The 25,834-nt window shown below is 37.8% G+C and overlaps 1 pseudogene; it reads left to right on the top strand.

Moving 5' to 3' along the window:
- The window catches only part of LOC149247908 (uncharacterized), a 44,834-nt pseudogene extending 20,866 nt beyond the window's left edge, over positions 1–23,968 (top strand).
- Positions 23,969–25,834: the final 1,866 nt, after the last annotated feature.

Below are 25,834 nucleotides of genomic sequence, written 5' to 3'. Positions count from 1 at the left end.
GATACCGCACTATTAGTCTTTGACTTTAGACTCAAGGCCCAAAAATGATAGACGAACCCCAATGACGAAGTTTTTCTTGCTACCTACAAAGGGGATACAAAGAAAGCGTGAATACTTGGACCAGCAAATCATATGATGGCAAAGGTTGCTATCACTCAACTCAATCAAATCATATATGTGGTTACCTGTCACATGGATGTAGGTTGCGGCCTTCTCTTTGGTTACGTGAAACAAAGAAAACAGAAAACATATTGTAATTTTGTTGTAGACTAAACACCCAAAAGTTATTAACCAAAACATAAATTGAAATCAGAAAAAAATAACCGAAAAATGTTACGAATAAATAAGTATGAATGATTGTTACCTGAAAGAAGTAGTGAGTGAGTCATGCATGATATAAGATGGTGCAGAGGAGGTTCGGGATGGATAATATTATGATACCTTGTATGCAAATAACACCCCAAAGGTATTATTAAGGAGACGTTAATTCTAGAAGAAACAATATGATTACATCAAACTTGACATCGAATTAAAACGTCCAATGCTGGTAAATTTGAACGATACTTATGGTGTTAGGGTGTCAGCTCTGGTGAAGTTCCACAATTGGTGGAAGTGTATAGAAATACCACACCAGTAACAATACATAATTGATTCAATAAGTTAAATTATAATTAGAATAAAACGTTGGACTCGGGCATCGTATCCGTGATGTCTAGGATGAAAATATTACACGAGAATCCTCAATCGAAACCCTAAATAAAAAAAAAGCAAACTAAGTTATAAAGTAAATGCATACAGTAAGAAAGATAATATATGAAACTGAGAAGAAAGGAAGGTTATACCTGTCGGTGGAGGCATAGTGTTTCTCAGTCCCTTGTTGTCTGAAATTCGAGGAGAGATGAGAAGAAAACCTTAGAGGGAGAGCCATAGAGGAGACCAAAATCCGGATGAAGGAATCCTCTACTAATGAAATGTATGAAAGAAGATCTGTTTGAAAAAGATAGAGTATGTAAAGGCTCTAGACATTTTTTCAAAATATCTGAGCAAGGCTGCAAATAGAAAAGTGGTCTCGTCTCACCCAAGGAAGTTAGAAAATTCTGGCCAATGTTGTTGCAATGCTGAGAAGGAACCTGGGTAAGACAGAACTCTCGTAGGAGACCAGGGATAACCATAGCATAAATTTTAAAGAGCTAATTTCGAAGTGACTATGTGGAATACCAAAATAACGGTGATCTTATATAGTTAAAAATGTTGAAACATATGGAGAAACCCTACGTGGTAGTAGTTTGAGTCGTTGACCAATCACCCCCTGGAAGCCATTCACAAAGTTGTTTCCAAATGGCTAGGAGTATGCCATTGTTGATGGAGGTTTCCAGACTCTAAACACATAAAAAGATCAGAGACAAAGGAATACAATATGGGTTTGGCATTAGGGTTAAGAGGACAACCTTCCTCTGTTGATTTCATCAAATCAAAATCCCACTATTCGTGTAGAAGGACAAGCAGGCCGGTGTGTTCACATGGGTTGAGCCAGTGTGTCATTACCTGACTCTGCCACTTTTCCCATATATCGTATGCGCCATAAAAATTGATGCCATAATAGACAAGAAGTCGAGTGGGACAACATGCATAAAAATTGAGGGTGTGGTAGTAAATGTCACATGAATTTAGCATTAATGTTGCTCGACTAATGTGAGTGCTTGGTAAAGGTAGCACGCTCATCATAATTGATAGGTTCATAGTACAAATGATCTATAAATATTAATTCATTAAGGGTAAAAAGGAACATATGCTATTAAGGTGTGAAGTGGCCACCCCTATCAAGGGTTGTTATATCATAGTAAAAACGTGAAAATAAATGCAGGGTTTGATTAAGAAGTGCACATGGAGTTCGATGACATGGTATGTGAGGTTCCTAGGGTATCAACTCTACCGTACCTACCTTTCTTAAAAAAGAATTAACTTATTGTTTCGATTAGGAATTGTATAACCAATGCCTAGTGGAATTTTATAACAAATGTTTATATAGAGAGAAAAATGGGCTAAGTAGAGGTGCATGAGAAGTAGTATCGGAGCCAAAGTTTAACAATGGGCCTAGTTTGGACTACCATAGACATAAATAAGAAAATATATAGATATCTTATATTTGTCTTTTATCTACACACTATAAGTGTTGATAACATAATGATGTTGTGGATATAAGGTACATAAATACATCATATTAATACATTTGGAAAATAAATCACCTCCAATCATGTCCGTAGTGGAGGGATTGTATGTAGATATGGGAGGGGAAGGCATTGCCTCTAATCCCAACTCTCAGAATGTGGAGGTTATAAAGAATTTACAACAATATTTGGCGTATCTCTGAAGAAACAATGAACAACTACTAAAGGAAAGCGAGGATAAAGAATGTATGATAAGACAATTAACAAAAAAATCCTGCTAAAATAATGCAGAACCAGAAGGGTCGAAATGGACGCAAGCATAGACAATGTCAGAAAAATCTGAAACTTTTGAAGAATATGACAAAATAGATTATAAATCCCACAAGGATAAGAAAAATATGGAATTATAGGGAGAATTGTGGAAAATCGAACCCCCTACCTTTGATGGGGAAAGGGAGGAAGATGTTAAAGATTGGATTTTTAATATCATCAAATACTTCTAGGTGTATGGATGAAAAAGTAACTTGAAATCTAGACTGGTTATTTATTAGCTTCAGGGGAAATCCACCCTCTAGTGGGAGGAAATAAAAATTATATATTTGTTGGATGAGAGAAGAGTCGCATGGGAGGAATTTCAGCAGAACTTTAAATCTCGTTATTTGACTCAGAGATATTATGATGGCCATGAAAAAGAATTTCATGAACTAAGGTTATGGGAGCTTACATGGATGATTTTGTGAAAAAAAATCACAGAATTATTGCGGGATGTGAAATATATCAGAGAGGAAAAAGCCAAGGTGGAGAGATTTTTGAATTTTCTATTAGCAATGTATAAGGAAATGATTGAATTCAATAATCTGAGGACTATGGATGAAGCACTGAGGAAAGCAAAACTTTGCTACCAACAATTCAAAAATTAGAATGAAGGTTCTAGACCATGGCAGAACAAGGATAAAAATAAAACGAACATGAATGTAAAAGGATAGACACTTGCATATCTAAATATTTTTGGAAAATATCACCAACGAAAATAGTTTAAGGAAATATAAGTTAAACAACTCAATCACACACATGATCAAAAACCATGGAATTGATCCACAAAAGGGACACAGGAGGTAAAGAAAGGGAGCCAATGAAACGTTTGGGTTGTGTTAAACAAGATCTATTGAGGGGTTTTCCACATAATCGCACATCAATTCAGAATATCCAAGTTGTACATGAAGAAACTATGTTGAACGATGTGGCTAGGAATATTTCGAGGATTAGAGTGACGTTAGAAGACTGGTAAGCTTAACATCGATCTACAATCATTAAGATCAATGGTACTATCCAAAAGCAACCTATGTCTGTTTTAATGTATCTCGGGGCTAGTTTAAGATATATTAGCCCTCATATTGTGGAAAAGTGTAAATTACAGTCAGTAAAATTTTAAAATTCTTGGTTGGTACACTTGGCCACTGGTACCAAATGAAAAGTAACACATCAATTAAAATAGTGTATTGTGGATTTAAATGGGTATTCCATAGAATTAAAATTAAATATCCTTCCCTTATGGTCATATAATATATTAATTGGTATGTATTGGTTGGAACAAGGGGAAGTTGTTATAAATTATTTAGAAAAAACTATAAACTACATTGAGTCACATGGACAGCCATTTTTTATAAAAGGAAATCCAAAACCCATCTCAGTTAGACAAATATCCAATTTACATGGTTCATGTGGAAAAAGAAGAACAACAAATAGAAACAAAAATGTTAGAAACTTTACGTGTAATAACGGAATTTTGGGGATGTATTTCCGAAGTAAATTCCCAAGCTACCCCCTCATAGATACATAGACTTCTCTATTGACATAGTGTCAGGTGTTACACCTGTATTTAGAGCTCCATGTAAAATGAGTATACCAAAACTGTTAGAACTAAAAATGCAGCTACAGGAGGTGTTAGGTAAAGGTTATATCAGTCCAAGTGTGCCATTGTGGGAAGCTCTTGTGTTGATTGTCATGAAAAAATATGGCACATTCAGAAATTGCATCGAACATAGGAAGTTGAGTAAGTTACTATAAAAAAAATGTCCCCTACCTTGGATTGATGATCTCTTTAACCAAGAGAAGGGATCAACTATTTTTTCAAAGAATGATCTGTGAAATGGTTATCATGACTTATGCATAAAAGATTAAGATAGTCACAAAATAGCCTTTACAACTCGATAAGGTCATTATGAATTCGTGATTTTACCTTTCGGTCCCACCAATCGACCCACAACCTTGATGTGTTTAATGAATAGTGTACTCCACAAGTATATTGACATGTCTGTGGTAGTTTTGATAGATGACATCCTATTTTACTCTAAAAATGAAGAAGAACACCAGGAACATCTCAAATTGGTGCTACAGACAGTAAGGAAGCATCATCATTATGCGAAAATCAGAAAATGTGAGTTTTATAAACCTAGAATTCAGTACTTGGGACATGTTATTTCCAAAATGGGTTAGTAGTGGACCCTGAGAAAGTTAAAGCCATTATGAATTGGCTTATACCAAACGATGTATCAACAGTTTTGTCATTCATGGGAATTTTTGGGTACTATTGAATATTTATGGAGGGATTTTCAAAACTACCTTATGCCATTACTTCCCTGCAAAATAAGGGAGTAAATTTTGAGTGGATAGAAAAATGTCGAGAGAGCTTTAACAAATTGAAACAAATCTTGACAACCGCTCCCATTTTAAAAATATGAGATCCAAATAAGGAATTTACGTTGTGAATAGATGCTTGTTTAGAAGGACTGGGGGGTGTTCTACTACAAGACAATGTGGTCATAGCTTATGAGTCAAGAAATCTAGAAAAGAATCAATAAAATTATGTTTTTTAATATTTGTGGAAAAACTTGTGATGAGTTTTTTGAAACCAACATTTCGGACTAACCTAGCGAGTCCATCATCAGGGCAATGTGATCTGCATTTTGAGAAGAGAGAGCATGAAATCATGGAGCTATTAATAGTTAATAGAGAGAAATATTTGATGTCGGCTTATAAATGATTAACTAATTATTATTATTATTATTATTATTATTAATTAGTTTTTTTTTTTTTTTTAAACCTAAATTGAATTTTTGGATTTATTGGTGATGTTGTAAATATATAAAGCATTAGATAGATTTAAACTCTTATCATGCCTTGTTAATTATATATATATTTAAATTTCTTGTTAATTATATTTTAAATTCCATGTGTATTATATATTTAAATTCCTTGTTAAGAGAGATTTCATGCCTTGTAATTATATATTAAATGTGTTGTTAATTATATATTCAGGTTTAAAGTTAATGTATGATGGTTTATTTTTTCAGAATTAGTTAATTTTATTAAAATTATGTTGTATATGATTATAACTAAATTATATAATACATGCCTTGAAAATGCATAGGCTTTATTTACTAGGGAAAACAATTGTCATGCTAACTGACCATATCAACCTAAAGTATTTCTTTAATCAGCTTGATTTAAATGCAAGATAGGAAAGGTGGTTAGCTTTCCTTAGTGAATTTGAATTTGAAATAAAGGATATAAAAGAAAAAGGAAACAAGATTTTTGATGCACTAAGTAGACATGCTCATTCTTTGATAGCAAGCGCTGGAAGCAACATAAAAATATATTTTGAAGAATAGATGCAACTAGATGTGCAACGAGACCCCCATTGTCAATAAATGAAGCTGAAAATATAGTAGAAAGAAATTATACGGTATGATATAAGCCTAGAAAACTTAATTAGTTAGCCAGGTAGACTGAACATTCCTAATGTGGAATGTTAAAAGAAAAGATTCTGGGTGAGCACCATAAGAGACCATAAGCTAGTCACCTAGGATACCAAAAAATTATAACACCATTAAGGAAATAATTATTTTTTCCAGGTATGAAGAAGGAGGTTGCAGATTATTTGGAAAAAATCTTTGAGTGTCAACAAGTAAAAGGGGAGAATCAACATCCGACGGGATTACTAAATCCATTACCCATTCCAGAATGGAAGTGGGAGGTGTTCTACATGGATTTTATAACTTGGTTAACAAGGACCAAGTATAACCATGACTCCATTATGGTAGTGATAGACTCATTGAGTAAAGAGGCACACCTTATATCAATAAATTCTACCTTTGGGACTACGCAAGTTGCCAACATTTTAATGAAAGATATTTTTAGTCTTCATGGCAACCAAAAATGATAATTTCAGACAAAGATGCAAAATTCACCTCCAAATTTTGGAAGGCCTCGTTTGGGGGCATGGGGACTATGTTGAACTTCAATACTACATACCATCCTTAAATAGATGGATAAAATGAAATAACAAATCATATTTTGGAGGACATGCTCAAAATTTATGTAATGGACAAACCCACAAAGTGGGAATATTTTTTTCATTTAGCTGATATTGCTTACAACAACAACTATCAAACATCTATAAAAATGTGCGCCTTTGAAGCTATTTATGGAGGAAAATTCGATACACCACTCAATGGGAGCCAACCTGATGATATGTTGGTTCTTTGGCTTAATGCTTTGTAGGAAATAGAGTTAACAATGTGAAGAATTCAATAGAATATTAAAAAATCTCAAGCCTCACAAAAGTGCTATTCACATAAAACAAGAACAAACAAAGATTTTAAAGCATGATATGACTTATATCTGAGGGTTAAACCTCAGAAATGGACTCTGAGTAGTACCAATTGTTCTAAATTAGCACCACAATTCTATTAGTCATTTGAAATTTTGGACCAAGTGGGTCGAGTAGCATATCATGGATCTACCCAATTGTTTGGTCAATTTAGAGTGTCCTAAATTGCTATATTAATTGTCAATCTGGGAGTCGTAAACTGCTGAAGTGAGGTGCACTATATATGCAAGATAACCGATTTCTTACTTTTTGTCGTTTTTGATTTTTGGTTTGTTTTTGGGTTTATCTTTTGTTCATTTCCTAATGTGAGATGGAAATTCTAAAAGTTAAGTACGGATATATGTATTCAAGGAAATGGTGACCTTTAAAATGATTTCCAAACTTCAAAGTTTTCAAAAAGGTTTTAAAACTTGCAATGATGAAATCAATTCCTAAGAGAAAATAAAAATGTACCAATATTCTAATTAATCCAAACAGTGAGCTAGTGACTATGAAACCCAGTATCCTTGCTGTTGTATAAAAAGAAACTGAACTCAAAGAAATTCAAAAACTGCAAGCAAAGTAAACTAAAATCATATTACATCAACTCATATTCTGACCCCTCACCATTTGACTCGCTCTGGCTTTAGGAGGTAATCATAAACAAATTGAGCAATCTGATATCTAATTTGCATAAAATGAAACTAATATTAAACTACACACTCATACTCCAATCCCTCACCATTTGACTTGCTCTGGCTAGGAGGTAACTGAAAATGACATGAGCAATTCAATAACTAACTTGCAGAAAAATAAACTAATATCAAACGATGTATTCATAATTCAATCCCTCACCATTTGACTCGCTCTGGCTATAGAAGGTAACTGAAAATGACATGAGTAATCTAATATCTATCTTGCAGAAAAGTAAATGAACAAAACTGAAAGAAATAAACAGTGTTGGAATTAGAACTAAGAAAATAAATCAGCAGAAGGACAAGATAATTCCATGTCAGTAGTCATTATAAAGATATGTGAAAATGCCTGGGCTGCCTATTAGAACCTGAAATAAAGACACTGATCAGTTAACAGCATTAGAAAGCATAAAAAAAACTATGTACAGCAATCAACATGAATACCATAAGCAGTGTAATATATACAAGTAAACAATTATGGCATCAGGAACGTAAAGGAATAAAGCATGAAACTATACAGCAATTACAAAACCTTGGTGTGTACAGGGGCCCTCTGCACAACCTCGGCCAGTCAGCAATCAACCACGAATTGAGCTTATAAACAGTGTCTTCTGAAGTATTAAAATGCAGTCATAACATAGGGATAAAGTCACAGCACAGTGGGCTCGTAAACAGTCAAAATTACATTCAAAAAGCTAGCTAATATGCGTATGAGAACACTTTATTTATAACAGAGGATGACACAACTACTTTCCTAAAATCTGCACTGATAAAAAGACATGTGAATAACCACGTCCAGAAATCTAGCATGATGGTAGCCGTGAAAATTAAATCCAAGGAGGGTGGCTGTTAGATTCGGTTCATGGAGCACTCCCCAGGTGTTAACAAGTCTCCTGAGATTTAGGAACGGCCACACAAGTCTTCATGTGGTGAAAAAGATATTTCTTCCACTGTAAAACTCTTAGGTTGACCACCGCTTGACTGCCTTTTACCACGGCCTTCTGTGAGGGATTCGACTGAACCAATAGGACACGATCCATGTCCACATCATTTGCAACTTGCCCATGTGGCCGGATTCACCTGTAGACACCTGTAACATAGACTTCAACAAAAAGGCTGCGGAAAGTTGAGCTGGCTGCGGAAAGTGACAAGATTCCGCAATTGAATGAGCAAAAATCTAGATCAAACAGAAGTCACAAGACATAGTTAGGAAACCATTTTATATGCTCTTTTTAAACTAATATGAAATGATTTGACAGCTTAGGAGGTCCAGGTAAATTGAAAAAGGCTAGAAAGGTGTATAGGGAAGATGCAAGTTTGGGACTCAACATACCCCCACTGTGAAGGTGTTGCATGTCCTCATGCAACCAAAATTTTGGTCATCCCCCTTTAGTCCATATGTTGTGAAGCCTTTGCTAGTACATCCAGTCCTCTTCTCTTCTTTCTTAGTGCTACTACCATCCTGGGCTTCCTTATCAAACATCTGAATTTGAGATTGATTAATTCCCTACTCAACTTCCTACACTTTTTCTTTAATTTCTTGTTCTTTTTCTGCCACAGTCCCAGATGTAACATAGTGTTATCATGAATGATTTTGTCCACTTTGCTTTGCTCCTTTAATGCTTCATTTTCTTGTTTAATGTGCCTGTTTAAAACCTCCAATTCAAACACTTCTTGTTACAATGATTTGACTTGTGCTTCTTGTGCTATGTGAGGCGGAGTGGATGATGTGCTCGGGCCTGCAGCTATCTTCTCTAAGGATTCGAGATAATCATACACCTCTTGCTGATTTGGATCTATTTGAGGTGTTTTCCTTGGGCTGACCTCAAAGTCTTGTTGAGGAGGGGGGCTGATTTCTAATTCTGGCTGAGAAGGACTTATATCAACATCTGGAGGACTGGTTTCAATATTTGGCTGAGGATGAGGTGGGCCATGGCTAGTTGGAGGTTTCTCGAGTGTTTCCCCACCCAAGTCAATGAAGTGGGGTCCTTTTACTTGTGTTTTCCTCCACTTTCCTCTAAGCCTGTTGCTTCTTCTTAAATACTGTGGGCTAGTACTCTCTTCTTCAATGCTCTGTTTTCCTTTTTCTTTCTTCTTTGTTGTAGCAGCTTTTTTTCGAAGATGCACTAGTCTCTTAGACATCAATTGATAGTCTTCCCCTACAGATGGTTCTAGTGATTGGTAGACATCTTCTATGCTCCTTTTTCCTTTCAATTTGCTCTTTTTTCTATCCTTATTTCTTTCCTCCTTCTCTTTTTGACCAACTTCTTTAGTTTTGCTAATAGGAGAGTCCTGAATTATTGCACTTTTTTCTTTCCTCCTACTCTTTCTTGGTTTTTTGGGTGTATTGCTTTCAGGTGCCTCAGATGGCTCTTGAAAGTAGTTTCTTACTAAAATCTGTTCCAAGGTATCTTTGTTTTTCTTCAATTGATCTTCAATTAGAATCCTCACAAGCCCATGATGATATAAATGAGGTTCTATGTCTTCTATGTTCTTTTGGACTGTTGTGAACATCTTTTTCAAGCTCAACAATAAGAAATAGGGCAGATTAAGGGTTTGGTTCTCTAAGAAGTTCATCAATAACCGAGTATGATACATGTACATTGCTCCAAAACGGCCTTCACAAGTAATGAACTTTTGAATGATTAACAGTAAGTTGGACCACTCTTCTTTTCATGCATGAACAAGAATTCCTTTTTTGAATACAGCAACATCCATACCTGCGTTACATAATATGACTCTCCATGCCTGCTCGTCCAAACTTTTGTTTTTGAATCAACGTTCACCTTCCCAAGGCAGGTCTGTAGCAACTGCTATGGATGCTTCAGTGACCGTGAACTTAAGGTCTCTAATTTCCACCACCTGGCCATTGAAAGACCTTGCAAAAGCTTTTGTTATCTCCTTATTGTGGCCCTTAAATTTTTGAATGAAACATAGACATTTTTCCGCCTTCAACAAATCTTTTACTTGAGGGTATCCTTCTAAGAACTTAGGCCCTTCCAATTCTGCCATCAATAACCGTCCCATCCTTTCCTCTGTTTCAAATTCAACTGCGTGTGACGGTTTAGTAGAGGTAAGACAGCTAGGTTGCAGGGTTTATGGAGAAGAAGACAATGGCTGAAAATGGAATATGGAGAACAGGTAGTGGGAGTGTTCGGGAACTGTAAGTAGAAATAGAGGATAGGTAGCCGAGGTGAGTTCACGAAATGGAGTGGCGACGTATGTGAACGAGGTGGTAATGTAGTCGTGGCTTTAACAAAATGGTAGGGTAGTGAAGTGAAGCTGAAATTTTTTAACTTGACAGCTGCGTAGGAGATGTTACACGTTTATGAAATGGCTACAGAAAGTGCGGTGGAGAGGAGCTGTAATTAAATGGGTCACATCTTATGATTACAAGTGGAGTGTGAAAGTGCAGTCAACTACGAGTTAAACCCGAAAATTAATCATAAGATCATTTAGGGAATAAATGCATGGTTCATGGAGGAATGTCATGGAATGGTAATGGAGCTATCGTGGTAATCATTGCATATAGTGGAGCTTTAAGGTTTAATAACTATGCAAAATTATGCCTTTGATTTCTATTTGAAAGAAATTTTTACTCATACCTTGGAATCTGTTATCTCAAAATCAGGCCCTGGAAGGCTGCAGACCATGAAGACTTCAAGTAACTATTTCCAACCTACTTTAGGCTGAGGTTTAGCCTTCCCAACCTAAGAGGTCTCTCTCAAAGGATTAAAGGTTTTTAATTATGATCAAGATGGCTAACTCTTGTGAAACAACTAAGAAATGAAAATGGTGGAAACACAACTAACAAGTATCCATTGGGCTTATGGAGTCATATATGATTCAGTATTAACAACAGGGTTGGCTTTACATAGAAGTCAGGGCATTCAGATTTCAACACACCAAACACATAGAAGGCAGTTTATGAGTATATGAAGGAAATTAGAGCACTGTAAGTGATTTCTAAGTAATCAGATACTCATAACACTATAGATAACATGAAAAGACAACAAAAGAAACTCATTTCATTGAACTCTTTATGATTCTTGAGAAGCATAAGCCAGTACTGTATTACCAAAACATAGAGTCTTTACATAAGCCAAATATCTGAGCTTTTACTTATAATTTTCCAACCCTGGTTACATTGTTTTTTCTCCTATATATAGAGTTCTTTTACAAAGCTGAGATTCCTCCTCCAACATGAGGGGAACTCGAATTCTACTTCTTATGACACCTATTCAAATTTTAACTACCTATTTGTTATAGACATTTTTGGGCACTACAACCCCAAGCATGAAATGTCCATAAACCAAGGGCTCCTAAGTCCCTAAAAGTGTTGTTCTAACCCCTAAAGGAACAAGGTTAGCTGATTACAGCTTCTCCCAGAAGTTCTCCATGAAAAACTCCTCAGAACTGGTCAAGACAAGATCATTTCAGCTGCTCCATAGGCAAAGTGCGTTGCATCTCACATAAATACACTGTGTGGGTGCATTTCATTTCAAAAATCCCTTCTATGGGGTGCGATGGGTGAGAAGTGACAAATGGCAGTGTCATTCTGCGAGGTGGAGAGGCATGGAATCTTCCAGAAACCTCTCCTGTGACACTTTCCTCTCTGAATTCGACCAAGGATGAGTAAGAGATCATCAATCTCCAAGTGGAAGCAAGAAATATCAGAGGGAAGACACTAATCAAATCACAAGCTGACTCATCTCCCTTACAGATATCTATATATGGATCCCCCATCCCAGAGATCCAGAGGCTGGAATTTTGCATATTGTAATGAATTGCTGTTGGTTTCTTGAGACAACATCAGATTGTTGGGTGATCTAAGCTTTGTATGAGGTGAAGAGGGGCTTCCTTGCTAAGAGGATGATGCTGGGTCAGAACAACTGGTTGTAACTCCCTTGGCTCTTTCTTGTTTATCAATAAAAGCTATTCAAGTTTTCCTCCATACTCTTGTATCATTTTCTACATTTGTATGGTCAATTTACATCTGATCCTAGATTGTTTATGATTATAGATCCATGTTCTTGTATAGTTCTATGCTACTGTGATCTTACAGGTACTCTGTAAAGCTGGGCATGCAAGGGAACAAGTAGCGAAAGACTATCAAGAGAGAGAGGAATCGAACTAGGAGATTAGTGCAAGACAGAGGTTGGTCTTCTTTGTTCTTCTCTCATCTATATTTCATAAAAGAAAAACGAAAGTAGCTTTACTTTGTTTGTTTCTAAGGTAGCTATCACACCTTAGTGGGATAAGCAGTTCTGTGTAGACACTTTTGCCTGTAACAAAATGGCGACTCCGCTGGGGACGAATTAGTTTGTTTGTTTATCTTCCTTGTTGTCTATTTTATAAACTTACAGACGAAGCCTGAAGTTGAGCCAGGTAGCTTTCGAACTGCATTTTCTATGCAAATGCAAAGTAGATAAATGTCGCTTCAGTCAATCTCTGGGATTTGTTTATAAATTAAACAATTGATTTACAAACTCTCTGATTGCCCCTTGTGGTAGCTTTTAGATCCTCCTTAGATCTACCCATGATTGTTGCATTACTGATTACCATTTGCTCGGCCAAAACCCATGAACTGAACTACAAACTGTGACCCGGAATCCAAGCAAAGTCTCGTCTATGGCCCAACACAGGTACTGTTCTGTGAATCTTAAATTCAGTGCACTTCCCGAGTGTAGTAGGTGCACTGCATTTCAAATTCCCTGTGTTATAGGTGCACTGATCAGACTAGGCATTGTTTAATTTTGGTTTCTGTGATTCATTCTTTCCAGTTCTATTCATGAATTTTGCTGCCTATGATCAGTATATCTCTGTTTGAAACCCCTTTTCCTTGTTGTTATTCCGCCTCCTTTGTACAAAAGAACTGTAAATGTTTTTGTGTATTTGTTGAGTCATTTTCAATTCTCCTTTGCAAAAAGTAACGTAATCGTACTGTCGTTCTTTGATTTGAAAGTGTCGCAAGTGTCGTTTTCAGTCATAGGAAAGAGTTTGGTTGCTGTAGATAGTCGATTATCCTGTTACTATTGTATTTGGTCTGAATTTGTAATTTTTCTAGTGTCGAAAGCAAGTATTCATTTCCAAATCGTAAAGTGTTGTGATTGTCTCCATTTTTTATTTCGAAAAGAAACTTGTTGGTAATTGTCGCTTGAAAAGTAATTCAGATTTGTGCATTAGCATTCTTTTTACCATTCACATACTAAGAAAGCCGAAAAAAAATACATACATGTGCATTTGCATTTAGACTGTTTAATTGGTTTGATTTAGGATAGTGCATTTAGAGTGTGCTCTTTGCTCTTTGTGAAAGAATACTATCTCTCTTTCCTTAGTAGCTAGGATTTTCATTGCACAAAGAAGATGAAAGACTGTTTATCATCTTAGATTGCATTTTAGGAATTATACATCTACATCTCGCGGTGAACCTGAAAGGAAAATTTCATAAACAAGATCAACTATAAAATAAATTCAATGAATCTAACAACACTTTGGAACCTAACACACAACATTTAGAAGTCTAGGCTAGAGACGTATTCCAGCGTCGTAAAGCCTGGTAACTGTTGTTCTCACTGATGGTTGGGTGATTCCTCCACTTTGAGACGATAAATGCCAGTACGGACTTGTGCTCCCACGTACCATCGAGTATATTTTGGGAGACCACAATAGGCTTAATCCTTTATCCATAGGAAGCCGTGTCTGCCGCCGTATCGATCGCAATGCACTGAACACAACATTCAGGAAGATTGACTACTGTACCGTAAAAAGTATTCTGCAGTTTTGTGATTGGTTTGGTAATCCCTCTACCTAGATTTCCATAGCAGTCCCTTTCGTTCCTTTTCAGACTCCTTAACGGAAAAGGTCCATCTGAGCACTTGTCACTTCAGGGTCATTAAAAATCGAAGGCGACTAGAGTCATCTTTTGTTTTTTCTCGACTCTTAAAAATTGGAAAAACAAGTTGTGTCAAAGCGTCTAAAATTTATTTTAAATGGAATAATCATCACCCTTTCCTATGTTGATCTTAGGTTGAGGAAATGGAACCCACCAACCAAGGAATTCCCCTTGGAGGAAATCCTTGTCCCTTCTCCTCTTGGGGAGATGTTGGTGCACCCCATATGGCCACATTGTCGCTTCCAGGATTGACAATCGTCTTGCCCGTATGGCTCTTCTCAACCTCTGTCATTCAGAACACCGCAATTCCTGAACAATCGAGTCAACAACTAGACGAATCCAGAGTTACCCACCAACCTTCTACTTCCTCCAATTCTTCCTCTCCTCCTTCTTCTTTGCTTGATGGGGTTGGTAAAGCCAAAAATCAAGTACATAAGAAGAAGAAGGAAAAGAAGAAGAAAGAGAAGAAGAAGAAGGAGCCAAAAGCGAAAGGGGGCAACCAAGCATCGTCTAGCAAAAATCCACACACTGCACCGACCAGGCCTAAATCGCCATGTGTCATTTGCAGAGGAGACCACTATCATAGAGATTGTCCATGCATGACTTGGATCTTAAGGGACTGGTCTCCTTGTTTGCACAACCCGGTGTCGTCAACCCCTAACGATCATGTTGAAAACACACCGTCGACTAGTGAAAGTGAAGCCCCAGGAGAAAATGGAAAATATAGATTTCCTTGTAAACTGTGCGAAGGCGATCATGCCGTCCACCGTTGTCCCTTCTTAGATGAGGCTAAAATAGTTTTGGATGATCGTCTGGTTTCACCGCTACGACTTCCTCCTGGATATAAAAAACCCTTGCAGAGTCCATCACTAGTTGAAAATCCGGCTGACTCGCCCAGATGGTCGGCTGAAGCATCTATCACTGAAGACAAACCATCTGAACCCATACCAAAAAAAAGTCAAAAGGTCGAGGCGGCAGTTGACCCGGTCTTGCGTTCAGAGCTTCCATATTCAGATGATACGGTCACAGAAAAGAATAAGGATGACACCGTCCAAATTATTTTCGTAAACACAGACTCCGATGAACATGGGGAAAATTTACCCATTCCTTTACCGCAGGAAGGAAGTTCGTCAGAGTCGTACCCGGCCGTCTATTCGGTCCCGCCTCCAAGCAACCTAGTTGTCTCCTTCGACTGGAATCAACTAGGCAGACCCCGTTTACCGGCTAGTATACCATTCCGAATTATTGCTCAAGTATATAGAATGGTTATGACTGGTACCATTATAGATGAAGGGTCTTCTGTGAGTATCCTTTCCTTGACTGCTTGGAAAGCGCTTGGTTCACCATCGCTTTTGCCTGAGATGGGAAATCTAACAGGCTTTGACAAAGGAACCAGTCAACCGTTAGGGATCCTTCCCAATGTGCCCATAACATTGAGAGGGAAAATCGTTCACATGAACGTAATGGTAGTTCAAGGACACCTGGATTATAATCTACTCCTCGGACGAGACTATATTTATTACATGGGAGCGATTGTCTCCTCAATCTTTAGAGTAATGTGTTTTCTGCACGAAGGAAGAGTGGTCAACCTTGTAGACCAGCTTTCATTTCCCGGATCACACAGAGAAAATAGTCATATGCCATCCCTGAATGGTCTTTTCACACAAGGAATGTCTCATCAATCTCCAGTCCGTCCACCCGATGAGCGCGAGTGATTCGGGGAACATGGCTGAAACCCAGGGGGCATGCACCCTGGTCTGCTTCGGCAGGAAAACTTCGGGTATAGGGTAGGTTTCCGCGAGAGATATATGACCGAACTGTACTCCCATCCGTGATTGGAAGAGGGGGTTAGACTGGAACAAGATTCTCTTTTCAAAGTTATGTGAGTGGATTGTCTCACCTTTGTCTATTTTGGTAGACATCGCCGAAGAAGTGTTTTGTTTGTGCTGTGAATAGAACAATCTTTGGTAACCTGAAAGAGGTAGACCTTTCCTAATAAAACAAATGTTTTGTTGGAGATTTGAAAGGTGACCTTGAAACTCTGTTTTATACCTGGGGGCATGCAAACCTTTTGGCATGCAAGCGAAGAGCGACTATTTATTTTTTAAATTTGTAGGTCCTCTAACCCTTTAAACTCGTAGGATTGGTCGTTTCCTAACTTCCATAAAGAAAGGATGTGGGGCAAAACTATAAAAACTGTCGTTTTCATATATGAGACATTCTTATTATATGACTGGATTAATCGAGCAGTTTTAGCGCATAGTTCAAGCTCGTTAAAAATTAAACATAAGCCATGAGAAAATGTTTCCCCCCGCGTTTAAGCTCATTAAAAAATGAACTATTTCCTGGTAAATAACCATCGTGAATGTAGTACTTCAGCCTTTAAAAGCCTTGGTCGTGTTCTCATCATCACCTCCACTCTGTATTGGCTGATCATTCACCTCCATTTGATTGTTTACCCCTTTTGAGGAACAACTGCGAAGAGTGATCTCACTAGCCATCCTTGTAACACTGCCATGATTGGAAAGTTCCAAACCTTACCTGGAATCAGCTGCTACCCAATTTTATCACTCGTTCCTCAAAAGACGAGTCTCCTTTAAGCTCTTTTCAACTGACTTGTAAAATATGAAAAGATTGCCGAGCCATTGGCCTCTCCAGCTCATTAAAGGGACCGGAAGTGCTATCCCTCCTCTAAATTTTATTCTTTTTGGACCTGAGGGATTATTACACAAAAAGGTCGAGCGTTTGTTTTGTTCGGCTCGTTAAAAGTATCGAAAATTCATCCCTTCTGTATTGTTTTATACTTTTTCGGACTTAAGGGATTAGATGACGAAAAAGGAATTTTGGAGTTTCCTTTACGTTCCTTTTCAGACTCTCTAAAATTGAAAAGGATCGAGTTATCTTTGTCGTTAAACTCATTAAAACTTAATAGCGACAAACTTGTCCATAGCAGACAAGAATGAGTTTCACTATCGCTAGGCTCGTTAAAACATAGCGATGGGTTTTCCCGAAGGGAAAATTATAGAAAAAGCATATGTTATCCTCCTCAAGCTTGACAAAAATAAAGAGGTACTGGTCAGCAATGACTGGGGAAAATTGGGAAGAAAACTTGAAGAAACTTTATTGGTAGCAAGTGGCTCTTGAACATGACACTTTCACTCCGCATCCAAGTTGGGTTGGGTTGTTTCATTCGTCGGTCACATCACCATGGTCCCATCACACCATCCACATTTGGGGTTAATGCTACCAGTCCATCACATCAGTGTCGCCGATATGTTCAAGAGAAGTCATTCAGAGAATTCACCTGTGTCTCACCCACTACAATACATTTACACTCCATTCTTTCATGACCGCCACCCTGAATCTTATGTCATCAGATTGTTTTCACCTCCATTAATATCATTTGCTCCGTTCCATGTCATTGATGTGGGATTCATTAAGGCCCTCCTGTGACGGATCGCTTCTTGTCGACATCAGCTCATTATCCAAGAAGTCGATCTAGCAACACCCCGTTCAGTACTTTGAAGCTTGCATGCCTCAATGGCAAGTTTCTCACTTCCGGTGATAGGTTTACATCAATGACCTTCGACCGAGAGATTTTGCGTGGTGTTCGACACCAAGTCCTTTATTCACACCACGTGAATTGTACTACAGTACCTTGAGGGTCATTATCATTATCGGTGATTCCTCTCGAACCTGTTAACAACTTACATCATTGGCTGGTAATCAGGCGATGTCTTTCCATGTTCGACTCCACAACATCTCTCACATGGATAGACTTGTACTTCAAGTGAAGATCAAACAAGATTGAAGACCCCGGATCTAGTTTCATCCATCCGGGCTACGATATAGATTCGGGGAAATAAAGACATCAAATGTACATCATCGCTGCACAGATAATCATCTAATCAAAGGGATGATGGCTCTACCAGAATCATCAATCTACACTGAGACGATTGTCTGTCCTATGTACATGAAAATGAATTTATAAAGCTAAGCATGGGAATGCTCGCCTCAGCTAGATCATGAAAATATTATGAAGATAATGTATTGTATTGTATCTTATTACAGGTCTCCTCCCAGCTTGAAAGAACATCGAATCCTCATAATAAAGCATTTCACCCGACATCAAAAGATTAACGACCTCATGCTTTAGGGGGCAACTGTTATAGACATTTTTGGGCACTACAACCCCAAGCATGAAATGTTCATAAACCAAGGGCTCCTAAGTCCCTAAAAGTGTTGTTCTAACCCCTAAAGGAACAAGGTTAGCTGATTATAGCTTCTCCCAGAAGTTCTCCATGAAAAACTGCTCAGAACTGGTCAAATTAGGATCATTTCAGCTGCTCCATAGGCAAAGTGCGTTGCATCTCACCTAAAGAGACTTTGTGGGTGCGTTGCATTTCAAAAATCCCTTCTATGGGGTGTGATGGGTGAGAAGTGACAAATGGCAGTGTCATTCCGCGAGGTGGAGAGGCATGGAATCTTCCAGAAACTTTTCCTGTGACACTTGCCTCTCTGAATTCGACCAAGGATGAGTAAGAGATCATTAATCTCCAAGTGGAAGCAAGAACTATCAGAGGGAAGACACTAATCAAATCACAAGCTGACTCATCTCCCTTACAGATATCTATATATGGATCCCTCATCCCAGAGATCCAGAGGCTGGAATTTTGCATATTGTAAGGAATTGTTGTTGGTTTCTTGAGACAACATCAGATTGTTGGGTGATCTAAGCTTTGTATGAGGTGAAGAGGGGCTTCTTTGCTGAGAGGATGATGCTGGGTCAGAACAACTGGTTGTAACTCCCTTAGCTCTTTCTTGTTTATCAATAAAAGCTATTCAAGTTTTCCTCCATACTCTTGTGTCATTTTCTGCATTTGTATGGTCAATTTACATCTGATCCTAGATTGTTTATGATTATAGATCCATGTTCTTGTATAGTGCTATGCTATTGTGATCTTACAGGTACTCTGTGAAGCTAGGCGTGCAAGGGAACAAGTAGCGAAAGACTATCAAGAGAGAGAGGAATCGAACTAGGAGATTAGCGCAAGACAGTGGTTGGTCTTCTTTGTTCTTCTCTCATCTATATATCATAAAGGAAAAACGAAAGTAGCTTTACTTTGTTTGTTTCTAAGGTAGCTATCACACCTTAGTGGGATAAGCAGTTCTGTGTAGACACTTTTCCCTGTAACACTATTAAATGTAACAAACTGCTACTAGATATTTTAGAGATCTAAATCAAATACGAGTCTAACTTCATATCATGCTAATAATAGCCTTAATTACAATGATTCTCGTTCTTTGACAAGTGGTCTCTTTTTTAGTTTGGCTGTGGTGGATGTTCAAAGCTCCATGCTAGTCCTCAATGTCACATCTTCTCCATTGCCCCTGAAAAATAGGAAACTGTCCCTGTTTATCTGCCTTTGGTTTTCTTCAAATATATTCGTATGCAATGAACCATGCCTTTTATCTTTGATTATACAAAATATATCAGAATGCCACGTCCTTGATGTGTTGTCAACCTCTTCCATGTGTGAAGACAAAAGCTCCTCCAAGTTTTCTGACATATCATGGACTGTAGTAAATGTGATCACTTTATAACAAAAAGTTTAAAGTTGGGTTCGAATATATGTTTCCTCCGCCTGTCTTGACCTTGTTGAAAGTTGATACCTTTAGATGATCCCTGAAGGTATTCCTTTTTCAAAAAATTTCCCTTTTTATTTCAAAATCAATTGATTGAGTTTAGATTATGTAGTTTCAGCAGTTTCGCAGCGCGCTACGAAACTGCTGTGCATTAGTCATCATCTTCAGCATTTTCGTAGCGCGCTACAAAACTGCTGTGTAATTCCAAAAACACAGTTTCAACCAAAATATTGCTATTTTGAGCCTCTTGATATTTAAACATCCTTTTCAATTGCTCTGAAGCTTTTCAAAACTGAGTGGAAAGGTATGATTCGTCAAGAAAGACTATAACAAGGAAAACCATCAAAATTTGGAACATAACCTTACCTGATGTGTGACTACCTTAAGGAAATTCTTTCTACTGGCTTAACTGTATCTTTAAGTCTTCAATTTGTTTCTTCATGACTCTAATCCCAGCTCTCAGGTTTGTATTGACCTTTCTGATAAATTGTGCTTCCTTTATTGCAGGGACAGTCCAGCTACGGAATTGAACATTACAATCCACCACCTCGGGTATTTGAAATGTTTTGTCCTCCCACCGAGCTTGCATTTGGTTAAAATAAGCCTCCTTAATTGCAAATTTCCTGGAGGCTTTCTTCAATCTAGCAATTTCAAAGTTTGCCAATTCCAACTTCCTTTTCAAGTCTTCCACACTATCTTCTTCTTGAATGGTAACTGCTTTGCCTTTATCCTTTCTTTCATGAGGTTGTGTTACCTCCCCTGTTTCATCTGCTCTTGGCAGTACCTCCTGTACTTGTTTAAAATTCCTCGTTATGGGTCTCCTTGGTTTAAATACAAATTGATCAACCTGATCATCAAACTTGAGTTTTTTCGAGGCTTTGACTTTCTTAGCCTTGTCTTTTCTTGACTCTATCAAATCTGCTTGAATGAGGGGAGATTCTTCAATGTCAATGGCTTGTAGTAAGTCATTTAAGTCTCCCTTTGAAACAGGGCTTTCTTCAATAATCACTGATTTGCCTTTCTCTTTAGCTGCCTGGCTCCTAGTCCTTCTTCTTTGAATTCCTTCAACTGTGCTTGATTCATGTGCACCTTCTTTGACCTAAGCTTTCTCTTTAAGGGACTGCTGGTGTGTATCCTAGATAGTCAGTGGCTTGGTGAATTCTCTTACTTGTTTCCTAGCCTTCAACTTTGAAAACCTCTTGGATCTTGTTTCTGCCTGATGACCAGTTGTTGTTGGAAGATCTTTTGCAGCTTGAGGACTGAGACCGGTCTCGTTCTTGAAACCAGACATGAATATGAATGTGGGCCAGTCCCTACCTACTCTCTGGAGTTCATGCAGAACAATCAACTTAATTAAACCGTGGTGAAACAATGAGGTCTCACAGGCTTCTTTCCTTAGCTGCACCTTATCACATATTTTGCTTAAGCTACGAATAAGTAAAAAGGTAAATCAATGAATATATTTCCTGTAAAATGTAGCAGAAGCTTGAAATGGTATGAATACACCTTATTATATCTCCCTTCACAGGTAAGGTACCTTTGTATATAGGTAAGCAGATTGGCATATGAGTCCTTGACATAATTTCTAGGCACAGACTTGTTTAAATTTGAGTCAATGTACTCCGGCTTCAGAAATTCTTTGCAGGGGGTCATATCAAATTTGAAATTCTTAAACCAAGTTTCTTGTCCCCTTGGAATCTCAGTAACTGTGGATATTACCTCTGGTGAGACTTGCAATTTGAGCATCCCAGCCTTCGAATTCAACCCTGTGAAATTCAAAGAAAATTCCTTGGTGATTTGTGCATGACCTCCTTGGAGCTTCTCACAAAAATTCCAACATCCAACCTGCTTGAATGCATTCTCAACTTCTTTGTTTTTCAAGACAATGTCTACACCTTCAGGTTCGTTTCTTACGCATCTACCTAATCTGTGGTCTTTTCTTTCTGCTGATCCCTCCATGAGACTTCAGCGGAATGGAGGTTTGAAATGCTAGTGCTGCTCAAACTTCAGCCTCTGCCTCGCTTGAATGGCTGCCTCGCTTGATAACTTCCTCGCTTGATAACAGTGCCTTCAAATTGAAAACATGGAGACTTGTTCCCCATGAAACGAATACAATCATCATTAAGACTGTGAATACCTGGATTTTCTTGGAACCTGCAATCTGTGTGTACCGAGGTACCTAGCGGCTGTAATGACGGAGATAAGCGGTTGGACATGATATGTGGAGTGTATAAGCTGACAATGAATGATTCAACCATAACTGAACTTAACAAATTTGACAATTAGGAAAGATCTGCTACGGATTGCATGAATCTCCGATTTCGTAGCGCAGTCAGTGTAAATTTTGAATTATGTGCTACGAAATCACCTAAAACATGTTGCGCTGCAAAACTACTAAAAGGATTTATACGTGTTGGACACCTAATCCTAAATGGGTTAATGTGGAAGCTGAATACACTAAGTAGTCCAAGAGACCTTGGGATGTGAAACCCAATGGTCACAACAATGTACTATAAATGTATATCAGTTGTTAATAAAAATTGTACTTGCATGTTTCATCTTTCATATTGTTCTTACTACCCATGTGTGTTTAACATGGTATCAGAGCGGGTGATTGCTGGTCCTGCCCCAATTTGAGCCACTTGTTTTGTGGTCTCTATATATATGTCAGTTCTTCGTTACCTGACCTCTGACTCTGCCTTATTCCCCTTAGACCTGAAATAACTTGCCTCTGCCAGCACTGCACATCTGTCCATACTGTCAATTTTTACAGCATTGTCATTTCCTGTTTTAGCGCTGAGGTCTGACGGTTCCACTGCAGAGATACGCCACCAGCTCCTGGTATGTGTATGGTTCGAAGTTGAATGGTATGCGCATTTTTTTTGAATATTAATGATGTTGAATGAATGCGTTATGTTAGAAGTTGAATGCGGTTTTGAATCATTTGAACGTTGTTGAATGAATCTGTTGCACCACGCAAAGATACCTGTATTGCTTTAACGTTTGAATGGTATATGCGTTATGGTATATGTGTTAAAACGACTTTGGTATAACGTTGTGGCTTGAACGTTGAATGGTATAACGTTGTGGCTGAATCATTTGAACGTTGTTTTAACGTTGTATATATTGAATGGAGTCCAGTGGTATAAATCGTTTGGTTTATTGAATGCTGATTGGTATACACCGTAAGTGTGCAAGAGTTCAGCTTATTAACATTGTTTGGTCCAGTGTATATATGGTATTAAACTGTCGTGTTGTCGTTTGGCACAGCGTTTGAGTGGGAATATTGAATGCATTTTGGTATGCGCTGTCTAATGAGCTTTGGTATACAATGCTTGCATATGCATTGAATTAACATGGTATAGACAGAAGTATGTGCACATTATATCCCCACCGTGGAGACTTTTGTGAAAAGGTTCAACATAATCCTGACATGTGATACAGGTATGGGCCTCTTTGGATTTCCACAACTCTTGTATTTGCGGTAACAGCACTGGCAAATTATGCTTCCTATTTGTCATCCATGAAGAGTGAAGATAAAATTGACTAGCATTATGACATTAATTATATGAGCTGGGCTGCGTGCTTGATTTATGGATACATCTATTTGGTACCCCTCGGATTTTATTTCCTCCTCCGTTGCTTGGGCATATCAACACCCTTGGTGCAGCTGTGGTGTCTTTATGGATATTCTCTATTTATCTTCATTCCAGCTTTGATTCTGTTAATCTTCCCAACTGAGTTTTTAAGATGGACTGTTATTCCTCTTGTTGGCTTAGTGGCAACAAGCTTTGTAGCACTGAATATGCGATCTTGCATGAGTGGAAGTGACAAATGGATTACAGCATGCATAAGTGCATTTTTAATGCAAATATTCTTGGCCTTTGTAATTAAGCTTTGTTTCGTTGTATGAATGGGAAGGGCGCACTTATATATTTGATATTGGTTCATTTAAAATAATGTTAAAATTAAATGACGGGGCATTGTCTCATTGACTTCTGAGTATATGAAATCAGATACTGAAACCCATATATAAATGATTGTGGAAATGATTCAAGAAGAATATTTTGAGCTTAAAACCAGAATTAAAAGGGCTATTATATTGAGGTTTGGTTGAGACAAAACTTTGTGCAATTTAATGTGAAATGGAAACCATATGGATAATGGCCTAGAGTGAGTGAAATGCCAATCTTTTGATTGAATCCAGCATATGTGCATGTAATTGTCATAATGAATCTGAATTATGAGAGCATTCGAAGTTCATGGGATTGATAGTTAAAATATGAATGAGGATGAAGGAAACTTCACATACAGTGATTGATTCTTATTGAGTTTTCATGAACCATGAAATATGTGAATAGGTGTTTGATAAGCTTCCTCATGCAAATGATAAAATGTTAATTTTCCAGGAATTGAAAGTTAAGCTTCCACATATTAATTGAGATTGCCAGTGGTAGAAATTTGCCAGACATTGAGATACTGATTGAGCATAGGCCGAGATGCATGTTCATATGCATGTGCTACTATGAAACCCTTGAAATTGCAATGTTGACTTAATTTATCTGCATTGTTCCACATAAGATTATGAGATTATGTACAATTCTTTCTCTAGGAATCTGTAATCCTACAATTGTAGCTGTTCCACATGTTATCATGAATGGTTGCAGTCGCTATTGAACTTGACTATTCTTTTCCACTGGCCGAGAAAGTGAAGGAGTATTTGAAGGATTCAAGCAAGTTTGCAGTTGTTGCTGCCCTAGTGTGGCTTTGTATTTAAAATTCATTATAGTGCATTAATTCCTTGCTTCAACTGCTGCATAAAGAGTTTGGTGGGCTGATTGTAATATTTTATGGAGAAAAGTTTTGACGGTTGTTTTGTCAGAACATAATGTTGGTCGTGAGTAAACTCTTATTTTCATGTAATGGATTGTAATCGGTGCTTGCAAGTTGAAATCGGATCATTTGCTGCACATGTATAAAGGATATTGTTGTGTACTATGAGTGGGTATTACTTTTCTGCACTGAGTAGTAGTTGTAAGGTGTAAATATGACATTGAAGAAAAAAAAATGGCTAATGTCATCTACTACTCATGATACATTAAAAGTCAGTGAAGTTTCTCTCACAGATATTTAGGTCTGTCTACAAAATGCACAAGAAAAGATTGATTTTTTGTAGCTTGAATCACAGCTACAGCAAGAAGAGCTACATCAAAATAGACTTCATTCTGAACCTATTTTTGTTCAGAACGTTGAGACAACCACCCATCAGTAGCAAGTCAATAATGTTACAGTTCATTCAAATAAAGCAGCAATTGTACATGTAGATGCAGAAACTAAGTCTGCACTTCCCAAGCCCATCATTAGACCTTGGGAAAAGCTTGTCCACAACAAGCACAGAACTTCTCTTGGATATGACAAGGACTTGTCCTTTCATATTCCAGACTATGCCAAGCCCATTCAGTTTTATAGTGCTGGATTTATTCATGACAGTTCACCTGCTCCTCATTACAATTCACCTTCAGCTGTTCCAGACTTTGCCCCTCTTCCACAACAACAACAACAACAGATTGTAAAATGCCAACACTGTGACCGAGTTGGCCATCTGAAAGATCACTGTTTTGATCTTCATCCATGTAAGCACTGTCATAAAACCAGTCATTCTTCAAACAAATGCTTCAAAAAAAAACATCCCGCAAGAACAAAGATTCACCTTGGATGGATCGCTTCTTGGCAATGGGCATCAATAGCCAAGAAGATATTCCAAACACATGTCAGAACT

This window comes from Pinus tabuliformis, chromosome 7 (genome assembly GCF_031772625.1).
Source record: "Pinus tabuliformis cultivar Carrire ecotype Pingquan chromosome 7, CPIR1, whole genome shotgun sequence".
In the NCBI taxonomy this organism is placed as follows: Eukaryota; Viridiplantae; Streptophyta; class Pinopsida; order Pinales; family Pinaceae; genus Pinus; species Pinus tabuliformis.
Note: the sequence above shows the minus strand (reverse complement) of the source record. Positions and strands in the feature narration are given on the sequence as shown.